Genomic DNA, 12,702 nt, shown 5'->3' with positions numbered 1-12,702 from the left:
GGCCTACTTTTTTAGTTTCAGTCCCATTTATCGTAATGAGGCCAATTCATTGTTACATTAGTACATCTTTTGATGACATATAAGCCTTGATTTTTTCTCCAGCTCGCCCGAAAGATGATGAAATTTGCATGCATGCCTATGGGTGAAGGGAGATTCTGCCGCCGTGGTGACGTCACGGTAAAGGGATTCTGGAGCTCGTGAACGGGGGCTGGGAGGTAAGACTGGTAAAAAAGGCCGAAATCAAGGTGTCAAAAGCTCACAAGGCCCATAGCCAACGCAAGATGTTGAGAATTGGCCATTTGGGTCATGACATGACCTGCAAAACAAGGTCATATCTCCGAAACCCAAAACCACAGAAACTTGAAATTTTTAGTGGACATCAAGAAAGGATAGAGGAGCAGCTATACGAAAAATCAGCCTTCTAGCTCTAACAATGTTGAGTGCAGAGCAGAAAGGCTACCTGGGGGGGGGGGGGGTGGCAACCACCCCCCATGTGCGGGCGAGGGTTAAGTCACGGCTATTATATGTGACTATTGCCGCGGTGTTTTGCCCCACCTAAGCTGTCTCCTGGGTCCGCCCATGTGCACAGTCTGTTTGTTAGTGGACTAGAAACATTCGGCGTCGACCGATACGGCCTATCGGTGTCTCTGCAACCGATAGCTAGCCGTGAGTTAGCACAGGCTGAGAACACTGCCTTTCCTCGCCAGGTCTCGGGGAGGGGTTCGTTTGTGACGTCATGGGATTGGTAAATATGAATAGAACTGGGTATGCCCCGATGGTGACTGATTCGTGCCATGACCGAAGTCACTCATGGTGTATCCCAGTGGGGGTGTACCATCTAAAATGTAAATGATTTGATGAGATAATTTTTCGTCAATGTTCACTGCTAATTTCTGCTGACAGTTTTTGACTTTCCATTTCGCTGTTGGCACGATTAATAATAAAACACATTAACAAATATGGAGCACTTACCTATTCACACTGAAATAAACAATAGTAAACCAGCAGCCCAATATTCAATAGCAATGTATTGAAATAATATCCCCGGCTTCTGCTTGGATTACGCAAAAAAAAAAACGCAACCGGATAGATTGACTTATAATGCAGAGTGACATCGTATTTCACTTTGTCGCACTACTTTGAGCTGAGTAGCGCACATAGCGCTTTTGTGTTCTTTTTATCACCTCCCTATCCGCCTCCCGAACATCTGTGGACCGAGCTCTATCGTTATCCACATTCTTTTCGACGACAAAGTCGATACGGAACCAAATGATCAGATCACTGAGATATCTGTCTGTTCTGACAAATTTATCGCACGTTGTTTACGCTATCGGGAACAATAAAAAGTGACGACTCTAGCGCATTTTCGGCACAGGTCGAGATCAGTTATCACTTGATCGGACAAAAACTAGGCATGTGCTCCCGAGGACCCGCACAGGTGGGCGAAGATTGAGCATAGTAAAATGTGCTTGACTATTGTAATCATATAATTTATATGACAAAATGCTTCACACTTTAAGCTGTGAGTTGTGACCAGTTTAAAGTTAGACTGCCACCTTTTTTCACAAAACGGTTTTCACTAGAGCTGAGCCACCTATGTCCCAGACTGAAGTCGGTTTTCCGAAATTCGAACCCGTTTGCGAGAAATCGGAGACCAAAGTTCAGTTTGATGCCATTTTTTTAGTCCAAGAAAACCGACATCTCTACTGTTTATCGATAACTTTGAAACATGAATTTTCTTATCTTTTGGTAAATATATGTCAAAACTTTGATTGTTTCGAGATCAGAGAAGAATTTTGGAGTGTCAAAATAAAAGTTAAACTTATATATTCAGTAGTTCATTTTTTCCAAAAAGTGTGGGAAATGGGGTTTAACATGGGCCAGACCCGTTCCAAATGAGCCATGATTTTTAAATGTTTTACGAACTTAAATGCATGAAATAAATTAAACATGGCCAATTTCTCATGAAATCATATATTAGTAAATCATAAAATACCTTACTTTTTCAAATAAAATGTAATAATCTTATCCCGCGCCCTGCTGGGGGGGGTGTTTGAACACCCCCTCTTGTGGTTTTTCGCGAATATCTCAAAAACGGCGGCGCGGAGCGCCGCCGTTTTTGGTACACCTTATCATACATCAATTCTACACATGTTGTGAAAATTTCAGACCAAGGTCATACAAGGTCAGGTCACCAGGTCACTTGAAGTGACCTCACCTCATAAAAAGTTTCAATGTCTGTCATAGCTACACCGAGTGACCGATCGCTTTGAAACTTTCAGCGATTGCTAAGAGCAATAGCATGTACAAAATGTATATCTCAGAATTTTGATATCGATGACCTAAGGTCAGGTCAATTTTGCGACCTCCCCATTATAAGTCAATGGGAGAAAATTGAAATGCGCCTCTTTTGGACGAAAGACATTATAAACACTCCCAAACACTGAATTACAAGTGGTTTAGACACACTTAACATGAAAATGGTGTCCGTGACCCCTGTTTATGCCCTGAGGTCATCTTAGGTCACGAATGGTATCTAACAGTTTTTCGCAAATAACTTTTGATAGAGGTATGCTAGAGCGATGAAAACGCCTTAGATGTGTTCAGCTCGACGATACGGATCGACTGATATGCAACATGACCCTTTCCGGTCAGGTCATGACCTTGACCTGAGGTCAAATTTTCAAGTTGACCTTTCAAGGTCAAGTTATAGTTCATTCGATGCGTCTTGACGAGAGGAACACGATGCCGGTAAAAGTAAGCTCGTACAAGGCTTGGGTCAAAAGTTATTGCAGAAAAACTGTTTCCGAAAAAATCGGCTATTTTTGCAGTTTTTGCCCCCTGCAGGCAAAACCGTTGACGTTAGGTCAAATCTGAGAACATTACTCAGAAAGGGCGTTAATAGGGCTATCGAATGCGCTTTTCCGCGGCGCTGTAGCTCTATTGGTTCCCGAGTTATGTGTTGGCTTCTTGGAAATTGTCGACATTCGACCTGGAAATCGGCGAAATTTTGCCTTCAATGACCTCTGGTGACCTGACCTTTGACCTGACCAAAAAATTGACCGAAGTGATTTCCTCATTATTTTTGGCGCTCTTTCGAACGCCGCCTTCCGCGTATCGCTACGTGGCCCAGGAGCCGAGTTAGAAGGGGGGGTGTTCAAACACCCCCCCCCCCAGCAGGGCGTGGAAATCCAGGACCCCCAGCAGGGCGCGGGTTATGACCTTGAAGTCTAGTGATGTGTAAACATTGTCGCTAGACATTAACCGATTGATAATTGTATGATAATCGACAATTTTTTTCGCGAGTCACGTGATGATACTTTGTCAGGTGAATTCTAAAATTTTGTTTTGTCCAGGGAATAAATCATAGGCCGATCTGAGAAAACTTTTTGAAGGTGGCAGTCTTCCTTTAAGTACACATAAAAATTTACGTACCGTATGCTTTCACGTACCTTATGTCTAAGCCGATTGGGTCTACCGATTGGGTCTACCGATTGGGATTGGGTCTCCCGTCGAAGCCGATTGGGTCTACCATGTCCAAGTGTACATGGTATGCGGCGCTTTGTACCCCTATACCTATATTGGAGTTTGTTAGTCAGGGGAGATTCATTGGGCAAAGATGCCGCACAGATTACTTATATTTCCCGGTCCTGAGAGTATGAACTGACCCAAAATCCGCAGATAAATAAGAACAGGTTTGACATTGAATAAGACCATCCTCCCTCTCCAATTGCAAAAGACAACTGTAACTGCAGGACAATAAATATACTTTCAAGTAGGTACCAAAGGCGTTCCCCACTATCCAGAAGCCATGACGGGACCCTATTCATCCCCTCAGTAAAATTACGCATTGGCTAAATTTCAAGTCAATAAGCTAGGCATTTCTTCGAGAGCGCGATCGGGGCTATCCAAAGTGTCCCAGTGCCCAGTGCCTAACGCCTATCTCACGCAGAGTGTCGGCCTACCGCCGCGCGGGAGGGGAGGGGGACGGTCGCTGGACGGAGGGGGGGGGGGGGAGGGAGAGCGTGGGCGCCGCTGGAGCCGCCCCGCTCCGGCCGGTATTCGGCCGGTCGCGCATGCGCAGTGCCCCGTCTTTCTGCGCTGACCGCGCCGCGTGCAAGTGGGCACCCCGTGTGAAGGTCGTGTGTCAAGGCTGGAGTGACGGACGGGTCATGTGCATCCGATTGGCGTAGGGTGGTGTGAGGTGCGTTGGTGAAGTGCCGTGCTTTTGTGGTATCTTCCAGTGCGGCAATAAGTTATCGGAGCCGTATGCTGGTTTTCATGGAGGCTGAAGCCCCCAGATTGAGATACCGGGATGCCTTCGTGAGTGATAGGTGCTGACTGCTGCTGATGCCAAAAGTGATGTGGATCGGTCAAAAACCAATGATGCCGAACAAGACAATAAGCAGTGCACACGGATGGAATCAACTCAAGGTAAGTTCGAAATCAGTTATTACACGGTGCCGGGCGCATGCTGATAAGGCTATAAATTATTTACAAGGTACCATCACTGGCTCATGTTGATGTTTGCCATTTTACGGCGGCTAATTGTGAAATATCAAAGGGAGAGGGACCGGTTGAACCTCTAGCTGTTCGATGCTTATTGACCTTGTTATGCGGAAAAAGGCCCATTGCTCGTTACGAGAGGAAGCCGATGGTATCCAACTTATTATTATCACAGGTCAGGTCAGGTGCTCTACTAATACCGGCTTTTCTTAGTATTTATCAGTCACCACAAAAAGTTAGCTGCGCGGCGTGCAACTCGTGCTAAAGGAAAGGTTCTCTAAATTTCAAATGAATGAAAATTCAAAATATTCGAGGATAGGTACTCAAATGTGTTATGAAAAATAAAAACAACCAAGGGCATTAACCCGGCAGTTGCTGGGGTATTTCGCCACACACCGTTTGCTGGGGGGGGGGGGCGTTAAACGCCCCCAGCCGATAATTCGAGAACCAATAGACGCAGCGAAACGCACGAGGCGGCAAACGAAAGAACGCGACAAGACGCTTCAGATAAGTACCTTAAAGTTGAATTTTGAGGTCACAGGTCGGGTCAAGGTCAGGTCAAACACCTGAAATCGGGCTTTCAGTAGCATGGACTTCAGGACTTCGCAATGCGCGCCTCTCGTCATAAGCTCTGTCAAAACGGTGCACAATCCATCATATAAGGCCTACAAGAGTGTCAGCTCCATGTAGGGGTCAGTCAAGCATAGGTCAGGGTCAAGGTCAGGTCAACCGGGTAGGCACATATCCCCAAAAATCAAAACTGATATTCGCAGCCTGTGACACATGTTTTATGGGTTATTTGGGGCGTAGAACACGATGGTGACATTCATTTTATCATATGTGTACGTGTTTGGCTCAAAAACTTCAATTTAAGAAATGCATGTATCATGGTCGTGAAGTGGTCACGAGAAATTGCCAAGATTCAGTTCAAGATGTTGGAAAATGCAGAACGATAATCAATAATCGAAGATAGCCATTTGATTTTTCATGGTATTGGCAGTCTAATGGCGTTCACGGCATGTCTGTATGTCTATTCTGTGATTTTATATAATTTTTTGAACATATGCCGTTTTTGGTCGAAAACTCAGAAATCATGACTTCACTAAAACCTCGATATCTCCAAAAATTTCCAACCGATTTTTTTGAAACATTGTCACAATAAACTTCCATCAGTTGCCTACATGCTGCCCAAAATTTGGCGCGCCTGCGGCGCGCCGTTTTTATGCTATAGCCCGGCGAAAAAAGTGGGGGCGTTTAACGCCCCCCCAGCAACTCGCGGGTTAAAGGTCACTGACCTTCACATGACCAGTGACCTTCACATAACCTTGAGCCCACGGCCACGTTCGTTCATAATACATGAACATACCTATTACCTATATTTCTTTTGTTGGTACATTTTTAATCGCAAATGTTTGAAAACAGCCAGAAAAATACTGCGTTGATATGCGTCGAATCACCGCTCCTGACATGGTTATCCTGACATTATCCCATTTACGCCCTTCGTTGCGTTTTCGCAACGCAAACAAGCGTCGACGTGATCGAAGCTTGAGAAGTGTGTAAAAGAGACTAACCGATGAGACAAGTTTCAGCGTGTGTAGCATGGTTGTGCGCATGATGCTACGCAGTTACAAGTCTGTGCGGCCGGTAAGTTCCTGCCTAGAGCTCCCAGAGGGAAGTCAAAGGTTTTGTGAGTGATGACGTCACGAAAACCAAGATAAGTAGGCTAAGTACTTAATAATATCGTAATGAAAATTGTGTAAACATATTCTGCAGAGTCCCTACAATAGCGTAGATATGCATTTTGTTAAGAAATAATGCTACAAAAAGGGTTTGTGACTATTTTCAAATATGACTACGGTCGCGTTGCGGGAACGCAACGAAGGGCACATCGGAAAGACAGCGGTGTTGCGAAAACGCAACGATGGGCACATTGGCAGGGTAGCGGAAGTATGAATATCAACAATAGACTTCACTCGTGCTACGCTGTGGGTTCTCTCTTTCTCTCCCCCATCTTCCTCCCTCTCCTCCTCGTTCCCCAACCCTCTCCCTCCCTCTCTCTCTCCCTCTCTCTCTCTCTCTCTCTCTCTCTCTATCTCTCTCTTTCTCTCTTTCTTTCTCTCTCTCTCTCTCATTTTGTAGCCAGAGGCTGTAGCGGCGGAACATCTTCAATTAAGGGGGGGGGGGGCACTGCCGACTTTTGGTCCCATTCTTTCCATTTCCATTTCCATGCAACGCCTATAGGGATAATGTTAAAATGGCAAAATGAAGGGGGCACGGTGCCCCGGTGCCCCCCCCCCCCCCCCGCTCCGCCGCCTATGCCATGAGGGACGTGTATAGGTATGTTTAGTGCAAGGTGCGTTCGCATGTAAAATGTTACGACACATTTCATATTTGCTGGTTCAAACAGCCACAAACACTCCTTACTTTTTCTCTCGCAGATTATCGGCCTCGGGCTGTTCGTTCACTAAGCAATGCGTTCCCATGCATCTGAAAATCGCATGGTAGGCATCAAACGGTCGGCATCAAACGGTCGGCGATGCTAACGGAGCTGAGAGATAATTAGGTCCTTTGGAAATTGGATCTACTATGTACATTGTGCATATGTAATGAATAACGGGGATGTATTCTTGTATCGCAGGCGACAGATGGGCATCGCTATTCTCTGGATAGAATCTGCTGACTACCAACATTTACGTTAGAAAAGATAACTGAGTTTCGGCAAATAGTGGGATAGGCCCCCTCTGGGGGTAGCTGAGCCCATCGGCAGGGGTAATGAGGGCGGACCTGGGAAAATAATAATTGTTAGGATTCATAACTTGCATAGATTCATAAGCTGCTTGTTGTGGAGTATACGCTTGTTTTCTTACTTTGATAGGCTTTTTATCTAATCAGACCATTTTTAGAGCTAGCAGGATTATTGGAATTAGGGGAGACATTTGTCTGACCGGACACGGTTAATCGTAGACTGGAGACTGAGCCCAGCCAGTGGGCAGGCCACCCATGACCCACCCTCTTCCCCCCTCCCAAGCACTCGCTGCACCCGGCTACAGGCGCGCTCCTATGTGAGCTGCCCGATTGCGATATACGTTGCCGGTCCAGCCCGGAACAGGGGGTTGAGGCGTGGAGGAGGATTAAACTATCCTGAAGATGGAAAGGACGGATTGACGTCGAATCACCATTCTGTCCTGGCATTGTCTCGAGAAAGAGGTTATATGTGAAGGTCGCTGAGAGTGGGGCCATGAAAATTTTGGACTAGGTGTAAACATGATAAACTGGGAGTCGATTTGTTGTGATGCGCTATAACGCCTTACGCGGGTAATTTGTTAGAGCCGGATCGGTCCTTCTTTTCTTTTTGCTGAGAGTGGGTACGACTAACCTGCAATGGAATTTAACTTTACTCCTAGGAGGGTGGTTAACAATGATTGCGGATATACGCGCATACGTGAGGCACTGGTTTACTCCCAATCCTCCGTTTAATTGTATTCAGTGTGGGGTCTGATAGGTGGGGGTAATGTCTCTGTCTAGCTTCCAAAAGAAAGCATCACCCTGGATACGTGTCGACCACAACTTTAAATGAACAGCAATGGACAACGTAAATGGTTGATAATGACCGTGTTGCCATCTCCCCGTTCGCGAATCATGAAGTTATGCTTCCTCACTGAGGCTCTTAGGCGGGTTATAAAGCATGACGGATGTGGGTTCCGCATTTTCAAGCAATAGTTGTCAACAGTTGATTGATGTTTTGTCAAAACATATTAGCATATACGGCACTTCAGTGTACTTTATGTCCGTCTGATGTGCCCGTCGTTGCGTTTTCGCAACGCTGATGGCGCCCGGTGTGCCCTTCGTTGCGATTTCGCAACGCATGTTTTTTACGTTTTTCTCGAAAAACTTTTGCTGCAGGCGAAAATTATTTTCGATTCCATGCAAGGCCCTGGTAGGAGCATAACATATTTTGATTTCGTCGATTTTCATGATGGTCAATATTCCTGGGCATAAATGGGTTATCACAATATCCTGACATGGTCTTGATGAAGAGGTAACACGTAAATCAGTAGGCGGAACTATGGTCAAGCGTACCCATTTTCGGGAACGCATTTTCGTTCCCATGTTTGGGAACGATAAACCCAAATATGGGAACGCCATGTAGGCATTATTTAAAACAAGAAAAAGAACCGTTAAAAGACGTCCAAAAAATATAAAACGATCGTGAACCGCCTGATATTTGTCTCAATATTGTTGGGAAAGAGTTTGATATTGTAAGGCCCATCGTAGTTTCAAATCGTTCCCCTATTTCTAAAGCAGTCCATCATCCGGGCCGCGAGCCCAAATTTGGGAACGCTCTCGTACACTGGCGCTGCAAGCGTTCCTTATTATGGGAACGGCGTACCCAAAATTGGGAACGATTTCACCGACGCCTTTCAGGGGCTCTTTTCATTAACAAGCATCACGTCCAACGCCGCAAATTATTGTTAACGCAACAATCATCAGATGACCTTTCCGGCAAGACCGTCGCATGTTTCGCCCGGGTCCGTATCAAAGCGTCCAAAACCGCAGCACCCAAAGTACGCAACATCCAAAACCGCAGCGTCCAAAGTACGCAACGTCCAAAATACGTCCAAAATCGGGTTTATAGGGGGCATTCACAAAGTCCAAAACCGAAACATCCAAAACCGCAACGTCCAAAAACGTATCATCCAAAAAACGCAACATCCAAAGACGCAACATCCAAAGTACGTAACCTCCAAAACCACAACGTCCAAGACCACGACATCCAAGGCACGCAACATCCAAAACCAACCTAACCTAACCTAACCTAACCTAACCTACTGATTTTTGCCTATCCCTAACCCAACCAAACCTAACCTAACCTAACCTACTGATTTTTGCCTACTGGGGATAAGGAAACCCAACCTAACCTAACCTAACCTAACCTAACCTAACCTAACCTAACCTACTGATTTATGCCTACCGGGGATAAGGAAACCTAACCTAACCTAACCTAGCCTAACCTAACCTAACCTAACGGTTTTGGATGTTGCGTACTTTGGATGTTGCGTACTTTGGATGATGCGTCCTTGGATGTTGCGTTTTTGGATGATACGTTTTGGATGTTGCGGTTTTGGATGTTTCGTTTTTGGACGTTGTGAATGCTCCCTATATACCCGATTTTGGACGTATTTTGGACGTTGCGTACTTTGGACGCTGCGGTTTTGGATGTTGCGTACTTTGGATGCTGCGGTTTTGGACGCTTTGATGGTCCCCCGTTTCGCCCGGTCTTCTGCGCTTTTATTCCCGTCGATCTCGCAGCGGGCACGCCCCCCTCTGCAGGATTACGTAATTCACAACGCTCAGCGATGTTCAACAAGGTCTTCCATACCTATATCCACCGTCCGCGCTGAGGGTGGAGACATGTCAAGCACCTGTCTGTTTATCACCGATAGTTGACGAGTACAAGGAAGTATCCAAAAATGGGAACGCTGAATATGTTACACCCTCAAAACACCTAGTCCCAATGAAAATCTAGTTTTTTCCTTTCTTGATGAGTGTACGTGGCAAAAGGCCTGGTAGGATGGGCACGAGGAATTACCGAAATCAGCATAAAAATTATAAATAAGCCACACAGAGCGAGCTATATAAGAGAAATTCCCCCAAAACGATCACGCTTAGAAACACGGAAGACAAAAACCACGCTCATGACGCTCCTTATAAAACAACTCTAAACAGCTAGCATCCAAATAAAATATGTCTTTCCGGGATGATAAAATACAGCTGGATAATTTTCAACCGCTTAAACTGAGTTTACAACAGTAGCTCGGTAAATTCACTCCGTTCCACGCGGTCGTCCGCCCCGACACAAAAGTCAACAATATTACCTCGGGACCGTCCGCGTCTTCGCTTGCATTTGTCAGCATCTGGTGTCGATAGTATGAAAGTTCATAACCAGGCGAAAATTATTATACTTTACCTCATACTAAAAAATGCTTCATTTTCCTTAAAATTGCATGTTAAATGTCGTATAACCCATATTTCCACCATTCTGTCATTTTCAAAAAATCATTAAAAATATCATTCCACGGTAAATTTCCTTGTTCCACGGTCAGATTAAAGATAACTTTATGGAGATTTAGTAGATACTTAAATCAGCGTGCACTTTTTTGAGACGTGATGCACTTTTGAGTTTTAGTGGGAGAACGGCCGAAAAATTGCCTTCCGTTCTCATAAATGGGAACGCCCGTTCCCATATTTGGGAACTCCGTTCCCAAAAATGGGAACGTTCCTATATTTGGGTACTCATGACCATAGTTCCGCCTACTGAAATAGTCAGTTGGGTCTGGGTCATACACTTTTAAGGTGATTGGCTTAACTATTCGGCACGAAGCTACTGGTGTTTGTAGCGATATCGGACACTTTTATGGGAGTTATTCACTAAAAAACCCGGTTGCCCGTCGCCCTTTACGACCCAGTGGCTTGCCCATCAAATGGTGGTGTTCAGAAGTGCTATTGCAAGCATTCAATCACATAAACATTTTAGACTTTCGTTCAACAATGGTCACGTGATTTGAATTCGATGGGACGGCGAGTAAATGGAGTTGACTTCAGTCAATGGTCTTTGTGTTCGAAAAATTCTTATCGCTTGAAAGAAACTATGGCTTTGAAAAATGGGGGAACGGAACTAAATATGACTCACATGACCAGCATTTTTACTTGCATACTTGTACGACATCCCAAAATCAGAGACAAATCGACAGCTGGGGCATTCCACGATAGATCGTACCACTTTTTTTCCAATTTGACACCCTCATCTCTCGGAATTTGACGAGAATTGGTCTCAGGGGTAATCAGGGGCTCTGAATCCACCTGTATCAATTTCAGGCTTATCAGATAAGTATTTTTTGAGTTATGGTGTATAACATTTTTTGGATCTTGCTTTGCAGCGCTAAGTTTGGCGGGCTGTAACTCTGAGACGGATTATTCAAATGCCAAATGTTATATAACATTGAACTTGCAATGAAACAGAGATTAATATGTATTTTTGAAATTTCGAAAAATACGCTATTTTTGATATATTACATATCGAGTTTTCTTTCATTTGTATTTTTTGGACTTTGGGACCAAATTTTTTTTTGAATTTTTATTTCTTTAAAAAAATATTTGGTTCATTGTTAAGAAGCATGCAAAAAATTAGGAAGGTGTTCTTTCTATAAATGTATTTATTTTACGTCACGATAACGGTTTCGAATAGTGATTTCGGGAGGTGAGCTTACAAATGGCGTGGTAAAGCTGCCTAGTGACATCACGGGTTACTGAAATTTCAATTCAAGTCTGAGTCATCTGAAAAAAGTGAAAAGAGGGTTCATTCAACCCTCTTTCCTATAAGTGCGAGGGTGAAAAAGGCTGTTTGGTTCTGACATTGTTTTGGACGCCAATGACCATAGCTGTCCAAGATGAAAGTTACAGGACGCATACATGGTGTCCTCCAGAGGTCTCACAACTTTTATATCTGGAAATTTTTCAAGGTTACATGATGTCAGGTCGGTCACGTGACATCACTGTTATAAATCAATGGGGAAATATAAAAACTGTTATTTTGGCGCCGAGAATGATCTAAAACTATCCCACGTACATGGTATCGTGATTTCATGCACTCCTTGCAAAGTCCAATGCTTTACTTTTGCATTGTTAATTGTTAACCTTGCGTGACGTCATTTATGACGTCACTAGGGTCGCACGAGTTTTTCGTCAATAACTCCCGATCAAATCGAGCTAGAGAGTCGGGAAAGCCACCAATGGACTCAGGAAGACCTTCCGAATCGAATGATATGCCATATGATACCCTTTGCCCAGCTTCGTGACCTGAGGGGCTCTGACCTGACCTTGACCCGAGGTCAACTACTTAAGTTGACCTCACCCTAGCAAAAAGTATACCATTCGATGCACCTGAGCTAGGCGAACACAATGATGCCAAAATCGCGGCTCTGCGGTCATTTTTTGCGAAGTTATTTACTAAAAACCGAACCCGTAACTTCAGTCACGTGACCTGACCTCAGACGCTACCGGTTAACCTGAGACCTTAAAATCGGGTACCAATCGCTGCGACTTGTAACGGCACCCACGCTCGTTTTTTCCGCGAGGCTCTAGCTCTACTAGAAGCGAAACGGCGTGCTGGGGTCGTATCAACGCCCTCCGAAACCC

The 12,702-nt window shown here is 44.8% G+C and overlaps 1 protein-coding gene across 2 annotated transcripts in view; it reads right to left on the bottom strand.

Moving 5' to 3' along the window:
- The window catches only part of LOC122373857 (innexin inx2-like), a 43,816-nt gene that overhangs the window by 5,149 nt on the left and 25,965 nt on the right, over positions 1-12,702 (bottom strand). The gene's annotated exons all lie outside the window — the stretch shown is intronic.

Source organism: Amphibalanus amphitrite, unplaced genomic scaffold, assembly GCF_019059575.1.
Source record: "Amphibalanus amphitrite isolate SeventyFive unplaced genomic scaffold, NRLGWU_Aamphi_draft 001562F_arrow, whole genome shotgun sequence".
NCBI lineage: Eukaryota > Metazoa > Arthropoda > Thecostraca > Balanomorpha > Balanidae > Amphibalanus > Amphibalanus amphitrite.
This window is presented reverse-complemented; position numbering and strand designations above follow the sequence as displayed.